The sequence below is a fragment of the Orbicella faveolata genome, unplaced genomic scaffold (genome assembly GCF_042242905.1).
Source record: "Orbicella faveolata isolate gen_17 unplaced genomic scaffold, um_ofav_v1 contig_12, whole genome shotgun sequence".
Taxonomy (NCBI): Eukaryota; Metazoa; Cnidaria; class Anthozoa; order Scleractinia; family Merulinidae; genus Orbicella; species Orbicella faveolata.
Genome location: NW_028301539.1, coordinates 25042369 through 25058858, shown reverse-complemented (window position 1 = coordinate 25058858; position 16490 = coordinate 25042369). Strand labels below are relative to the sequence as shown.

Here is a 16490-nt window from a genome sequence, read left to right as displayed (position 1 = left end):
TGAGTCTCGCTAGTGTGTGTGTCGTTAAATCAGGAACAATAAGACTATATTCCTTTAATCTTCTTCCTGTCTCGCCAGTCTGGTCTTTACACCCTTAAACTATCGACTCATTAAGTTGTGGTTGAGTATCGTATACCATAGCCACCAGCTAACTAAGAGATTTTTCTTTTATATTAGGAGCGCTATATTCTCGACAAGTTGGTTCCAATAGCCGTAGAAATTTCCTTTTTCCTTTTTTTTCTCTTGTCAATAGGAAACAGTGACGAAATAAAAGTGTACGCAAGCTGATCCTTTTTCACAGGTGTCTTTCAAAATACTTATAAGACCTTATAAAACGCACAATCATTGACATCCAGTTTGAGATAAGTCTAGGTCGCCTACAGGAGGAAACGTTTTATGACAGAAACTCCGATATCAAAACCTTAATCCATCAATCAACTGTCAATAATTTTAAAGCTTATTCACTGGCGTAAACACCGTCACCCACAATAATTATATGAAAGAGGCAGACAATGGGAGAAAGCCGAAATGAAATGTCTTCCTTTTTGCAAGCAGTGAACGACAACCAGTGCTAATCACAGACCAACGGGAGAGTAAATTAAATTTGGTTGCCTGCGTAGTCGTTTTCTTATACTTCGTTGCTGACGCAGGAAATTAAAAGAAAGTTTTTGCAGAGCAAACATTGGAAATTCTGTTCTGTTCAAAACTAGATGTTGTTGGGTTTTTTTCTGGCACCGAGCGTTATAAAAAGAGCGAGGTGTTTTGTAATATCTTCATATGATAATAAATGAACAGACCTAATAAAACAGCCATGTTAATAAAATGAATGACATTCTGCTGCTAGATTTAGCTGGCGCCGACGTATTTTCGTGCTCCCCGTTTAACGTCAACTGCACGCTTAGTGGGTGGGGGGATTCATTATTTAGACGTTATATGGCATTTTTTGACCAAAAGCAGATGATTCATTTTAATAAAGTTCACTTCATGTTGAAATCAGCACACGACACATGCGCTTTCAAGGCAGTTGAAAGACTTTTGAGTAAAGTACAGAATACGCGTGATCACTGTAGTCGGAAATCAAAAACGTAAATAGGGTACTTATTTATTTCACAGATGAATTTGTAGTGAAGTCATTTAACAATAGATGTCAACTTTCTCCCAAACATAGATTTCATTGCCTTTTTTCACCTTGTTGAAAATGGCGGCCAACTTCAGTAAATTAAATAGTCATACTTTTGTAAAGTGTTTTTCAAAGTGCAGTAACAAAATAAAATCAAAGTAAGAAGTAATTTATCTGTGTCGTTCGCTTTAATTCAGTCGCGACAAAAGGGTGTCGATTTGCACACATATACATCGTCGTAAAATATATGAATAGGCTCTTATTTTAACACTGTACGAGAACTTCCGAGCACACCAGCAGTTGTTACGTCAGCTTTTCGCTTAGAGGAAAGCCATAAGAACGTTGGAATCGAATATGCATGGAGAACACGTTTTGAAGCAGCCTCCTTTTTTCCCGGTGATAGGCCTTTCCACAAAAAAAACACGTAAAATACCCTACATACATTTCTCAAAAAAAATAAATAAATAAATATCACAAAAAAATCTAAATATTTCGAGAAACCCTCAAAATATTTCTTGTTTTTATTTTAAAAATAAACTGATTTTGAATCACTAAGGCCAATATTTTCCAAAATTTTTGCAGTTGCAGGAGTTGAGAGGAAGATTCAGGCGCTTCCGTGCTACCAGCATTCGCCATTTTGGAAAATTGCTGCTTTAGCGCTTTTAGTGATATATAATACATTTTTCAAGCGGGAAATCGCTGAACTCGATTGCTTCTGGCATTAGAAACTGAGTATTGTTTCAAGAAAATAGTAAGGATAACACAGGCCTTAGCCCAAAAAGCTATAGATATTGTAAATATCCCTAAATTTTCTAAATATCTTTTAATCTCCCCAAAGAATATCCCGACATTTGTGGAAAGGCCTACTCAGTGACCTGTGTTGCTTAGCAGTCTATCAGGAACATCCCTTACGTTGTACACTAACAATTTGACATCATTGAATCAGGTCAAAGGTTACAAATATCGCATTTGCTTTATCTCTGGTGGCAAAAGGCCTGTTCGAAGATGACAGACCATTGACATTTATCAAGAGTAAGACAAAGGAGCAGCCAAATGTGACATCTGATATTAAGCATCGTGACGAAAGCGCTAGCCTTTGTCTCGTCTTTAGATGCGAAACAGAGGTAGTCAAAGCCATCGTGTTCTGGCGAAAACAGACGTAACTGTTGTACTATCAGCTCAGTTGCAAAGGCGAACACTGTCCAAGCGCAGCTTTTCACTTTGCTTTTGCTGACTCGCTTTTTTGCTCGAAACTTGCAGAGCAAATTCTCGAACTATAGGGTTACCAAAACCAAACCTAAACGATCTGCTGTATTTTGGTACAATATTTTCGTAGGTTAACGGAATTTCGCTTTAACTGGAAGTATTTTTGTTCTTTCGCTGAAATGTTCGAGTCAATAGAATAGAAATTATCAAGTGTACAAGATCAAGCATCTTATAAACTATTGTGTGCCGTACTTCAGAAACTTAGACACGCGTGGACACCCAGTTGTTAAAATTAACCCATTGTTATCAAAACAGGTGGTCGTATTTTTAAGTGCATTTTTAATAGCTTGTTCAAATAAAGGAGACTCCCACAACTTCCCTTACACCCTCGGAAAACGAAAAGGCTGGTGACAGTCACGATAGCTAAGCTATCAAAGAGAAATTATTGAGGAAAAGAAAAATTAATGAGAAAGTTCTTTAATCGAGTTTAGTTCCAGAGCTTCTATGGATAAGCACGTATTCCCAGATACGACATGCGGGTGGGAGGGACTCCTCAGTCAGGCAAGCCACCCTTTATGTTTGCAGTATACATGTATTTCACAGTATTAGACCGGTGGTTTATAATGAGACCTTTACAGAAAGTTGAAAGTACTTGACTGCAAAGTGGTTCATACTATTTTCATGTATACAGTTAAGAGGTATCACCGAATTCGCTGAAATAAAATAATGTTAAAATACCGTTATGTTGCATCTTCCATTTAAGATTGTAAATTGCAAATTACAATGATTAAAATTTGAACAAAGAAAACAAAGTCACAAGGCAAAATGCACTAAAAGGCAAGCTAATAAAAAGTTTTTTTTTCTAGAAATAGCCTCGCTGTTTTCGTTGAAGTTATTGTTTCCTTTTCTCTATAAACAGAACAATGCATGTAAAAAGAAATTTAAACGCACTTTCTTGCTAGTAGGCGGTTGTCAGTAAATTTCCGTTTAGTGGTATTTTAATTGCAGCCAAGTCAAAACATTATTAAGTTCTGAGTACAGGAGAAAAAAGATCCCCAGGGTGTTCAGCAAGAGATGGTAGTCAGCAGTCTGGGAAGTCTATTTTGTCCAGCAAGGAGTTATTAATTAATATCATGTGAATTTAAAAGCATTTCCCGTGAGAAAAACTCGACGATATCTAGGTAATATAAATAATATCAAATATAAAGTGCACTTGAAAGATTTTCCGCTAAGGTGAAGAAGCTGCTCATATCTTTGATCTATGGTTGACGCTAACATAAGTGCAAAAAATTTCGAGTAAACAAAGAGTTATAGCATATATCCGTTTTTATCGTGTATATATTATCGTAAAAAGCACGGTTTCCACAATATTGGCCTTTAAATCTTTTTGAAAACTGAATGCATTTTACATAAGGTAGGCGAGAATCAAAATAATAGCTGGCTACGAAGTTATCAACACATGTGCAGTTAATACACCACCAAATTTACAGACCTAATATTAACAAAACAGATGCACGGGAATATGTAACATACACCAGTTTTACCGCTTTGATTATGGAAATCATAAGGTTTGCTACTTAAGTTTTACTGATTTCGCTCATAGTTTCTGATGAGAACGTTCTTGTCGCAAAAAAAGTCTGTGATCAGGGAAAAGATAAACTCTAACAAAACGCAAATTCGAAGTACGAATAGAGCAAACGTTAACGCATGTTCTATCAGGTGCCGGGAAATTCGGAGAGAAGTCAGCTACGAACAAACACAGCCAAATTAAGTTACAGGTCTTAATATTTCCTACTAATTTAGGACGCTTCTTTTCAATTCCTAAAAGCCATTTTTTTGTTCGTGCGAAAGACGCCGGAACTGCAGGGCTAGCAGACAATTTGGTGATGGATTCTTACAATGAAAGCTATCTGCGTAGGCATTCGTTCCTTGTTTACTCAAACTGTTGTTGAACGTAATTTAAATATAAATCGTGCTGAATGGCTTACAACTATATTTCAACACGTCACTGAAACGACACGAAACTCTAAGCAATTAAGCGGCGGTGAAAAACCTCGAATTAAAGGTCAACCTTTGAAAATTTCGTTCGAAAAGGAAACTCCGCACTATTGTCATTATCTCTGAAGAGTAGAGGTAAGACTCCCGACTTGGAAAACTGAATGCAAAAGAAAATCATTAATTTGAACTTTTACATTTACAGTTTCCTGTTGAAGAAGTAAAAAGCAGGTGCGACAATTTTTTTTTTTTTTTTTGTACATATACAGTTGTCTATACATGGTATTAAAAAACAAAAATGTCCAAGATTAACTGAAGTTTTAGGTAAAGAGCTATGACAAGTTAGTCCATTTTCTGGAAGCATTAATTTGAACTTAAAATGAGAAAATGTCAGTTGCATGGTTTGTATTTCAACGAAGCCCATTAAGCAACAAGCAATAATATTTCAACAGCCTTCTGGCCTACGATCGTCGTGTTTTTAATTGCCCCTTTGGACAATGCTAACGTTAACGAGGGCATATGTGTCAAGAAATTTAAACACAACGACGCCTGAAGGAAATGCATGAACAAAGGTTATTTCAAGAACAGTGAATTAAAGTTATCAGCGGAAATTGAATGGGAGGAATCTCATTGTGGCCGGCACTTTTATATATGAAGACTCGATCGACAGACGGCTGTGCAAATCGTAGAAGTCGACGCCACGAGTGTGCTACAAGAAGGTGAAATTTGCTTCACCCAAAGAAGCTTATAACTCCATCTCTCTTGAAGGTAGGTTCACAACCAGGCATTAAAACTAGGATACCTTTAATATTATATTAATAGTGAGAACAAGTGGCTGCTTCGTTTTCAAACTGAAAAACATGACGTCGCATTCTGTTTATTATGCTCTACCCTTACACGCTAACATATATACAAACTACATTTGGGAATGAACCGCGAATAATAACTGAACGCTAAGCGAGAGGGCGTCTTCAATAACTTCAATATTGTTTGGGATAATAAATAGGGTCAATAATATATTTGAAGTGGATTACATCTATTGACATTTTTATTAAGCCCGCATGTACTCGTGTAAATAGCTTCTTCTTTGTGAAGATTTTGACGCGCGGTACTGGGATTATGTAGATATTTCTTTTACATTGCTCGAGAAGACCTTGGCCATTCAATTTTTAGTTTCGTTTAATGGCAGATAACGCTTTTATTCAAAAAAAAAAAAAAAAAAAAGATGGGCTTTTCTTTAGTTTTCTGATTACATGGCATTTTCGGCTTGAGGTAGAGGATATTGTCCCAGCATTTACGGAAACCAAACGGACAGTCTCTGATAAGGAAGACGAAAGCTGTCCCCACAAAAATGTCCATCCAAATTCGTGAACCGCCTTCGGGTTCCAACGTATGTTGACAACCCTGTCTATTTCAACACACAAGCCGCAACGCATATAAGATCATGAATGATATCAAATGGCATCTGATCTCATGATCAGGGTATTGTTATTTGGCCAAAATTCTCTAAGTTACCAGTGACATTGTCATTCGATGTACTTGCCGGCCGCAAAGGAGATAGATTTACTTCATAACGCACCGATCAGTTTAACATCGAGCTTGCAATTGTTTGCAAAGAGAATTAAAGAAAAAAGAAAGCCAATGCTTGTTCCGAATGACGTAAACAAGTCCAGCTTGCAATTGATTGGTTAAAATAACTTTATTGAAGAACTTCAAGTGTCACGTTAGGGGACTCTACTTCAACTAGATTAGAAACTTGATAGACGTGATATTCCAGGAACAATGAAGGCAGTTTCCGTGCTAGACATAAATGTATCCAAAAGTTCTGATTTTCATATGCTACAGTCGTGCGCCATTTCTTTAAGGGAACGGGATCAGTGTCCTTTATATTTTTAACATCTAGCTAACATGATAAAATCTGCTTTTAATACATAATTTAACGCTTGAGCAACAACATACAAAACTTGCCCCGGAGTTTCTTTCTCTCTTTTTTTTTTTTTTGTATCTTGTCTATTTGTTCGATTCATCAGTATATATAATTCAAAGCTTAAAAGACGCTTGATCAATACTTTTAAAACAACAAATATGATTACTATCCGATTGAATCTCCAAGTTTTCGCAAGTTCTGAACAACCTTTTCAGTGTAAATCAATGACCACCCGCAGAGAGCTTAACATACAATTAGGTCTTCTGTTTCCCCAGTTTTATAAGATGAAAACGGTTTACCTGGTTAATGCAGAGAAACTGAGGTGGTTAAATTGGCGATTGTATCACATTCCGTCAGTGATATCGATCTTTTTAACAGAAACTTTTTAACAGATCTAGTCGGTTGTAATTCAGGCCCCGTCCACACGTATCCGGATATTTTTGAATCCGCAACTTTTTTCTTTCCGGATACGGCTTCCGTCCACACGCATCCGGCGAATTCGGCAGCGAATCCGGATATTTTTGCTATTTATGGACGGGGGAATTTTTGAATCCGGAAAGAAAAAGTTGCGGATTCAAATTCAAAATATCCGGAGACGTGTGGACGGGGCCTCAGTTGGATTCCTTTTCTTTTTAACAGATAATGTTGAATTTCATTCAAGCTGTCTAGCACATGGTTGTATATACTACGCTACAAGTTCTTTTGGTCAACGCCTAATTATTAACAGGGGAGTCTCGCCAAATAAACATAGCATACACAGAACTAACATTGATACTTTGAAAACTTAGGAGAGAAAGACTAAGTTTTTTTAACTTGAACTCAGGGTGAAAAAGGAAACAGAGTATGTTTCATCTTAATTTTGACACAATGGACATTGTCAAAGGGACAGTCTCGAGTGGGCGATAACTCTTTAACTTACCAAAAAGTATCTTTCAATTACGACCCTAACCAGCTTTTAAGTGGCGCGAGAACGAGATAATAATAGAGAGATAAAATATTCAGTGAAACTTACTAAATCTAATTCCTCGCAGTGACTGAAACTACAGTGTTAATAACAAGTCAAGAAAGCAGATCTACACAATGCAAGTCTTAACCACGTTACTTTTGACAATGGCCACTCTCTTGCTGCTGTCGAATGCTGTTAAACCGTTACCGGTTGTTCCTGTGGGCGAGGATGAAACGTCTGCGCAAGGACTTAGAGATTTACCAGTCGAACAACACCAACAACGCAAGCGGATCTGTGGAATGACCTGGATCGGTTGCGAAAATCAAAACGGGGTAAAAAGAAATCTTCTCTTTATCATTCTATTTGTTTCTTGATGTCTGTTTGTTTGTTTGTTTGTTTGTTTGTTTGTTTGTTTGTTTTGCTGTTGTTGTCACAGACAGCCCAAGCTCTCTATCAGATTACCTTGGTACAAAGATTCGATTTATAGGGTTTGTATGGGAACGCAACGGTTTTGCTTTAAAAGTCAATTATTGTTATATTTTGTGAATAAAATCTACCTACCCTGTTACTGTGTTGCATTCTTTGTTGTTTGCCAGCTTTCTCAGGCCGATCTAACGCGATTTCGACGAGTTATCGCTGTGACTCTCTCCTTTAGCAGTGCCGGAAACCCACACAACGATAATTCGCCGAAATCGCGTTAGGTCGGCCTGAGAAGCTGGCAAAGAACAAAGAATACATTACAGTAACAGGATAAGTAGATTTTATTCACAAAATATAAGAATAATTGACTTTTAAAGCAAAACCGTTGCGTTCCTATACAAGCCCTTAAAAATCGAATCTTTGTAACACAACATCGCTTATGAGCAAGGGTAACGTCCAAGGAAATCTGATAGACAGCTTGGGTTGCCTGTGTTGTTGTTGGTGGTTGTTTTTGTTGCTGTTGTTGTTGGTTTAGTTTCTTTTTTTCTTTTTTTTTTTGGCTGTTGTTGTTTTGTTTGTTTCAATCATTTAATAGATTTTTCATACCTGGACATATACCTTAATAGTTGGTACCCTAAGAGTTGGCGAGGTGCGAAGCCCTGAGCCAGCTAGAGAGATTGAGAGCGAGCCGCCTGATTGTCTTAACTGATAACCCACTGAGCGATCTATCAACTAAAAAACAAATTGTTTGAGAAACGCGAAGAGTAAAAGCCTTTTTCAGAGATTGAAAGACTCACAGTATTGTCTAATTAACCGTTTTATTTGATGACTTACAAAATTTCTTAATTGTGATTGGCTGAGAGCAGGCCAAGTCATCGTTAATTTTTAATTTGCACTTCTGTAATTTGTACTTTAAATAAGCACGCACATGTTTGTAATTTTTTTTCGGTCAAAAAGGTAAATGAGTAATCGTATAAAAGCTCGAGCAATCAAGGATTTACCTACTACTCATGATATTTGAATAGTTTTTCTTCTGTGAACATTTTCAAATATCACTCGTTGGGTAAATTAACAAATCGAATGTGGTTTAGCGACAACGGCATAAATCATCACAGTAGTCAAAATGTTGTGGACTCACAAGGCGCAACCGATCGAGTGAGTCCACAACAAATTTTGACCACTGTGATGACGCTTATCGTTGTCGATAAAAGTACAGATAACGCTAAACCACATCCGATTTGTTTTTTACCACAATATCAACGTCAAAGGAAATGTTTTTTTCAGAGCGTGACACATTGACGCGAGTGGGGTTGTCTGGACTCTTATCGACAACGGCAAATTAACCAATCAGATTGCGAGATTAGTAGTAATTGTGGTAAAATACTTAATCGCATCCGTAGTCGTACGATTACACGGCGTCTGCATAGTCAATATTACATTACGTGTTTACCTGATAGTCGATCAGTGGGTCACGTCATAGTTAATGGAGGGAAAAGGTTAGGAAGGCCGGTAAACATCAAAGAAGTAAACAAACAGGCGAAGATTTATGTTGGAAGGCCCTTGACCCTGCACATCTTTTGTTTTATGGTCATTGACTATACATGAATTACATAATCGCAATGATTTTACTGGTCAGTTGTATGAGCACACATGACCACATTTTGTATTTTACCAGGTTTTGTGCCGGGTCAAAATAGCCAAAATAGCCAACAGAAACATGCAACAAAGAACTTTGCCAGGTTTCATAGCCATGTCCTTCCATTAACTATGGTTACGATTAAGATATACAACGACTTATAGCGAGTGTGTGTATGATGGTAAAGGTGTTATGACTCACGACATCTAACTTTTCGATTTTTAATTTATCATTTTTTCCCGACTGTTCGGGGTTTTTTTTTTCTTTTAAAACAGAAAAGATGGATGCCTTTCCCCAATAGGCGAAAAAATGCAGATGATCTTCCTTACAGAAAGTAAATAACCAAGATTATTAACCTCGAGGGAAACAATTTATCGATGACTGTTGACACTATATGCACACGACGTATATAACGTTAATAATATATATTTCATTCTTGTAATATTTACCTAATAACGAAGAATAGACGAAGAATAGACGTACTTAGTAGAAACAACAAAGAAATATATACATTTGGCTGTTTGTCTGTGTCAAATAACAATGTCAGTAAAGACAGCCACTGACGTGGCACAAATCATATCATACGATGCATTCATTTTCAATGGCCGAGAGCCCACCACGTGACCTGAGAAAACCTGCCTTCAAATAATATTTTGCTTTTGCGTAATACCGCCTACATGTGTTTTGCTGCAAATAATATTCTGCCCAAGCGTAATAGTAACCACGCTCTTGTGTGCAGAATGCTAGATCGCTCTCTCGAGCTATCAGAGAGTGATTTAACTATGAAACCAACCTTGGTGATCAAGAGATAAAACAATTATTGAACTCGGTTATCGCCGAATATCGTGATTTGTCAGTGTTTCGCGGATCAATTGTTTGCCTAAGCCTTCAGCTTCGGTAAATAATTGACCCGCTCGCCACTGACAAATCACGATATTTTGATCAACCTCGTCCGATAATTGCTAATTGTTTTACTATCTCCCCAATCCTTCTCCGATTTGGCGACAAATGTGGTTGTGCAGTCGCTTTGTTGTACAATATTACCAAAACATCACAGATACCATTCTTTAGATTAAAGATCATGAAGGACATTGTTGACCCGCTTTTAGCTTCCTCTACATGCATAACATGCTTATTGACCCAAAAATGCTATTATGTTCATTTTTTGGAAAAGTTTTTTTTTTTTCTTTTTTGAATGAGATTAAATTTCGATAAACATTTCAAAATAAAATGAGCGATAACACTGTTGAATTGTTATTTTCTTTTCACTTGATAATGATGTCATGACGACATCGAAACGTTGTGTAAAATTTCTATCGCTCATTTTTCTTTTTTGGTATTACAAAAAAGGGGCAAGACTGTGATTCGTTTTCTTGAATCTCTGCTGTCAATTTTCCCGTTCCGCGGGTGGAAGTCGATAGGAGAATTTCGATGAGACCAACTACATTCTGATGCCTCCCAGCAGTTTCATAAACTCTGTCAAATATAAACAACAGTGCCTCAAAATGTCTACTTTACAATTGTAACTTAAGTCGACATGCGGAAATGAGGCTGTTACGAAAACCCAGGAACTGGTAACTTTTCAGCGACCATTTTTTTATCTATTAATTCTTCTTCCCTGTATTCCCTTTCGTCAAAAAGCTCTACATGAATCATTTAATGTCATTTCCGTAATCGACTGCTTGTTATTTTTCCGTAAAAGCGTCCGAAGATCTCACAAGTACTCAAGTTCCCCCTATTACTCGACAACTGTGCGTGGTTCAAAAGATCAACTTAAAAACCTAAATTAAACGTGAGCCGGCTCAAAACAGTGTAAATTTGAATTGATATTTCATTTCCTTGCTGGATCTTTAATTTCTTTAAACTCTACAAAGAAGCTTCCCTTATTAGCTACAAAGAAGTTGGGGGAAAATCATATTGGTCTGGTAGAAAATTTCACTTCATACTGGCACAAAACTTGGAAAAAAACTGGTTTCCACTTTATTTAAATCAGTTTGTCAATAACAAGAAATATTATGTTCATATCTTTATCATCTTTGGGGTCTAGAGCTGACAGAAGACTACTACAGTTGTACTGTTTGTTCAGGAGTTCAGTTTGCGTTTTCCTGTCAATATTTGGACCTGTTATGTTAGAACTAGACAGAGTGGACCAATCTTCCTTCACATTACAACAAAACGCCAAAAAACAACAGCAACAGACCTTCTAGTACCATCCCCGGTACATTTTGAAATAACGAGTTAAAAGTAAGTTCAAAATATAGTATTGAATTTGAAAAATCAATTGGACGGTACAGCAGTTTAATCAGTTAACAAATATCATTGTTACATGGAAAGCACATGAACAAAAAATCAATGTGTCAAAAGCGGTAAAAGATAACAAACGTCTTGGAAGAAATGGCCTTACATTTTGAAACAAAATTGATGAAAGAATTGTGCATGGCTAAATTTTAAAATAGAAATTAAATGCCTTTCCTTTTATAGGGGATTGTCAAGATGTTTGCATTGCCAGTTTGGACAAGGAAAAAAAAAAAGAAGAAAAAGGCTTTTACATGTTAGTACATGTATTCATACAAGTTGAGCTGAAATACAGCAGAGTTGAAGTTTTTCAGCTTTTCAGTTTTTTTTTTTTTTTTTCAAAATGATAATTAAATGAAAACACGCAAATGCGACGTTAGTTTGTCTTGCGTAAAACTGCTAATAATGTGGATTGTATAAACTGCTTAAAAGCTCTTTGAGGTGGTGGAGCACTTTCCATCACTGTAATACGATTTTATCTGTTATCTATTGTTGAGGGTTAGTCTTCATAATCAATTGTTTTCGATAAACCACGAGCAAACTAAATAAGACATGATGGACACCAACTATCTGCTGTGTCGTACACATTGTCAGTACTGTATCATGATAAATCATTGACTGAAAAAAATTTTTGCTTGAGACCCCTTTCGTCTCAAGAAAGGGATTTACAAACGCGCACAATTTCAAGCATCATTTAAGAGCATAAACATTCTAATGCTTAGAGGAAGATTCTAAGACTGCGTCACGTCGAATTTTCTAATCCAATAATAAGCAATTGCAGTTGTGTTTTTATCCAAGTTTCGCGACTTGTAATAAAAAGCGGAAAGCTCAATTTTACGGAAAAACACAACCAACCAACCAACCAAACAAAAACACCTTCATTCTTTTGGATTTAGAATGAGGGGAAAATGTTGAGTGAATGGATGCGCAGTAAACTCACGAATAATGGCAGGGTGAATATATCTGCGAACAGAATAAAATAAATGCAAACATTCCCAAAGTTAAGGTGATGATATGGTTTTATAGTCTTCTCTTCGTGTACAAAACATGAACGCGGCTGCCATTACAGTCCATTCTTTATTACTAATTCTTTCGGAGTGGCCGGAATAAAATATGACAGTCAAATATATTATTGTTTTCGGCCAAAATTCAAGCTAAAAGCAGTGGAAACATTTCTTTCCAGTCAGTTTGCTCAATTTGTTGTTGGATCCAACTTTTAACATAATCGGCAAAATGGCAAATAGCTAAAGAGCAAACTCATTAAATAGGCTTTACGTTTTTTTATTTATCAGAAATTTTCAGTAGCCCACGAAACACGAAAATCGATTACAAAGCAGAGAAAATCTAAGATAGCGAGCAGCCTTAAAAAAACAGTTGGCATAGACCAAAATCACACGATGATTTAATTGTTTCATCACTCAATAGAAAAGGATAGCACAAAAAGAAATATTGATATGACTGTTATATAAAATGTTATATCAATTTGGTGACACGACTACAATGAAAGCTTTCAACGAGTGCATTTCATAGATGTCCACTGAATCCGTTGTTGAGCCAAAAGTTAAACAAAATTGGCGCTGGAGTCTTTCAACAAAAGCCAAAACATCTGTAGCTAAATAAAGAGCACTTTTTCTAGCCCTCAAATTAATTTAAACCAGTCGCAAGTTGGTGAATTAGAAAATAGAGAGAAATCTCAAAAATTGAGTTAAATATTGTCAATCTTTTTTGAAGGATTTTCTTTGTTTTAAATTTATAACATTCTTTGGTTTGAGTGAATGCAAATGCCCTTGCCGCATCTTTAAATAACTTTATACCTGTCTCGAATTTTCGCCGAGAAATCAATCTTTGTATGCTATCAAAGAAAATAAATCCTAGATTTTAATTCCGAGTAAAATTCAGGAGTTAAATGGTAAAACTGCTAGGTAATTCCTATTGTTAATTTAATGCATTCCACCAGCAACGAAAATTAAAGATTGAAATGAAAAATTTTGGGGGGATATTAATTTGTACTAAAAAGCGAGAAAACAGCGGTGACAAGGTTCGTCTTTCAAGCGAATTCAATTGGCGGGCAAAAAAATATCCCTCATACCTCTTTTAACTTACGTACTTCTCATTTTAAATTACCTGGGCATGTGTGGACAATGCAAACGTTTATCGACGACCCATGTGTCAAGAAATTTAATAACAGCCATGTCTTTATTAAGGAAGTGTAATTACAACCAGTTCTATGAAGCGCTGTGAGTTAAAATCATCTCTGGAAATTGAATGGGAGGAATCTTATTGTTGACCGTGCTTTTACATATGGAGAATAATTTGTCAGTGGGCTATATAGGCATCAAAGAATCTTCAATTTTACTTTCCGAGAAGATAGCCTCCGCCTCGCTTGTGGATTTAAAATTGCGGATAAGAAGTTGTACGATCTCTTGAAGGTACGTTCACATCAAATAGAAACCAATACATTGCAGTGAAAACTGGTACGACTTGTGAAATGACTAAATTGGATTTTTTATCGCTCTCTTGTTAAGCAATTGAAGGGCGTTGAAATCATGGATAGGATACATCAATGTTGGGGCGATATCTTTTTTATTTCGCATAATTAAGTTTTGGTGGTTTTGCATTTGTAGCGTTGAGTTGCTGTGTATATTTCAAAACAGGACATGAACACTAAAACGCCAAGAAGGAGAAAAAAAAGAATTCTTACAGATCTTCTGTCATGATTGTTTGGGGTAACAGTATATGAACTGAAATAAATTGTAAAACAGTATTTTAGTCTTTCTCTACAGTCTTCATGTACACAGTGTAATTCCTTTGCATTGTATTCCACATGTTAATTAACTTCTTCACGATGAGTCCATAAGTTTGAATGCAAAAGGAAAACATTGACAAACAAGCGTATAGCAAGACAAACAAAAGCTCACTTATTAGTGACAGAATAAAGTTAATTTTAAGCTGTGTTTTACCGAGCATCTTTTATACATGTTTTACTTAGGGTACGAGCGACTTTTAAATATGTTATTGAGGTGACTCACAACACTTTCCAGCAGTTACACTTTGACCACTTTATTGAGTTACGCTATAATCAATAATGTCCAATTGCTATTGAACAAGTCGGTCATCTTCATGATTACGATTGAGCTCAATGACCCAATTTCCCCTATCGAATTGTGGCAAGTGTATTGGGAAACAACTTCATCAAAGTAAACGGGAAGGGGGGTGGGGGGAGGGGTTCAGAGCCCTCTCAGCCATACGAAATACGTTCTATTTCATTCTTTATAGCTATGGCCAAGTTGTCCGAACAATATTTATTATACACGCATCTTCACGATGTTCGTAAACTGCAAATTGTGTTATCTAAAAACCAGACGGAATACTTCTTCGCGTCATTGTCCACTTTACCGGAGGGTAAAATTCTTCACTAGAATTGATGGGAAACAAAATTTGATCAAAGATCTCAGAAAGGTGATTTTGGGTTAAGACGTCAATTACCTACAACTACCACCCAAAGCCGCCTGTCCCCCTTTATTTCTTGTTTCCAGGTGTGGCTAATTTCGTGATACATTTTAGCAGTTCAGTTAAGTAAAATGTCGAAATAATGCAAACCGGGTATCATCACAGATAACTATTTTTGACTTCTTGAATTTATTCCACATAGCACCATTAAACAGTTGTTGACGAAGACAAAACCTGCTCCACAAACATGCAAGTTTTAACAACGTTCCTGTTTACAATGGCCGCCCTGCTCGTGCTTTCGACTGCCGTTGAAGCTTCACCAGTTCTAAACATGGGTAACGATGGATCTTCTGTTGAAGACCTCAGAGAGTTACGAGCCCAACAGAGCAAAGAGTTCAAACGAATCTGTGGATTGTCGTTTTACTGCCAACGGTTTACGGTAAAACGAATTGTGACCAAATTTTCAATTTGTTTTCAGATTGATCGATTTTCATTTTGACACCGAAGTTCCTCATATTTTTGCGTAACCTTTTCATTTTCTTAAGGTTGAACGTTATGTACATTCTTTTTATTGTTATTATTATTATTATTATTATTACTTTTTTCCTTTACTTTGTTGGCGAAATTACTTTACATTACAGATATACATAAGTCAGAGATCACAAAATACTGACAGACACATACACAACACTATTGTATCCGAGTATCCCAAACGTAAGAACACACAAGTGAAGTGGAAGTCAGAGGAGGGCGGTTGGTCCAAGGGCCAAGAATTGGTCTAGAATAGAGTTTTCAAAATTTCGTGAACTTGACACACAAGCAGGCATTTAAGTTAGACAAAAAGTAGAAAACGCCTTATCTAGTTGAAGGTTTACTCCTTGATGCAGATGGAACGCCTGACCAGGGACAGAGGAGATTGAAGGGGTTTTTGTCAGTATGCTATGCTCCGAAATGGAGTAGACAGGCTTCGGGAAGAAGAAAGGTAGAAAACATGTCCTAACGTTCCTGTTTACTTCATTTTAAACAGAACAGGAAAAGATCCTGGATGCCACCACCAAAAGGACGCATTGATAGAAGACACAGCTCTTACGGCCGAGTAAATAACTAAGCCTGTCAGCCAAGCCCGGAGACGATTCATCTATTGTAAATGCTCAATAAACACAGCTTGATAACCGAGTTACGGTACCTAGATGTAAGTTCGTGATTGGTGCTTTCAATAAACAAAGATAACGACACTTCTTCAACCGCTTTTGTGTTTGTTTTTTGTTTTTGTTTGTTTGTTTGTTTTTTGCTTTTTTTTTTTTTTTTTTTGTTCCTTGAGAAATGCTGCTGTGGCAATAGAGAAAATCGGATTGCTCGATTGATCGATCTGATAAAAGCCCTCTCAACTGACTATGCAGTTCATCCACGTTGTAAAAACAACGTCGTTTCCAGATTTGTGATTTACAGTCCCGTGTAAACCACAATTCCAAGTGAGTAACCTCTTTCTTTTGGG

At 36.7% G+C, this 16490-nt stretch overlaps 2 long non-coding RNA genes across 3 annotated transcripts; both read left to right on the top strand.

Annotated features, from left to right (window-relative positions):
• Positions 1-4931: 4931 nt before the first annotated feature.
• Positions 4932-9827, top strand: LOC110046692 (uncharacterized). The gene is made up of 3 exons (XR_002296408.2): positions 4932-5089; positions 7280-7526; positions 9526-9827. It is a non-coding gene; the product is annotated as an uncharacterized LOC110046692 (long non-coding RNA).
• A 4072-nt stretch (positions 9828-13899) lies between these two features.
• Positions 13900-16239, top strand: LOC149117310 (uncharacterized). 2 transcript variants are annotated; one of them, XR_016205615.1, is made up of 3 exons: positions 13900-13974; positions 15198-15434; positions 16023-16239. It is a non-coding gene; the product is annotated as an uncharacterized LOC149117310 (long non-coding RNA). The 2 variants fall into 2 exon arrangements; XR_016205614.1 differs by lacking the exon at positions 13900-13974 and having other exon boundaries at positions 15111-15434.
• Positions 16240-16490: the final 251 nt, after the last annotated feature.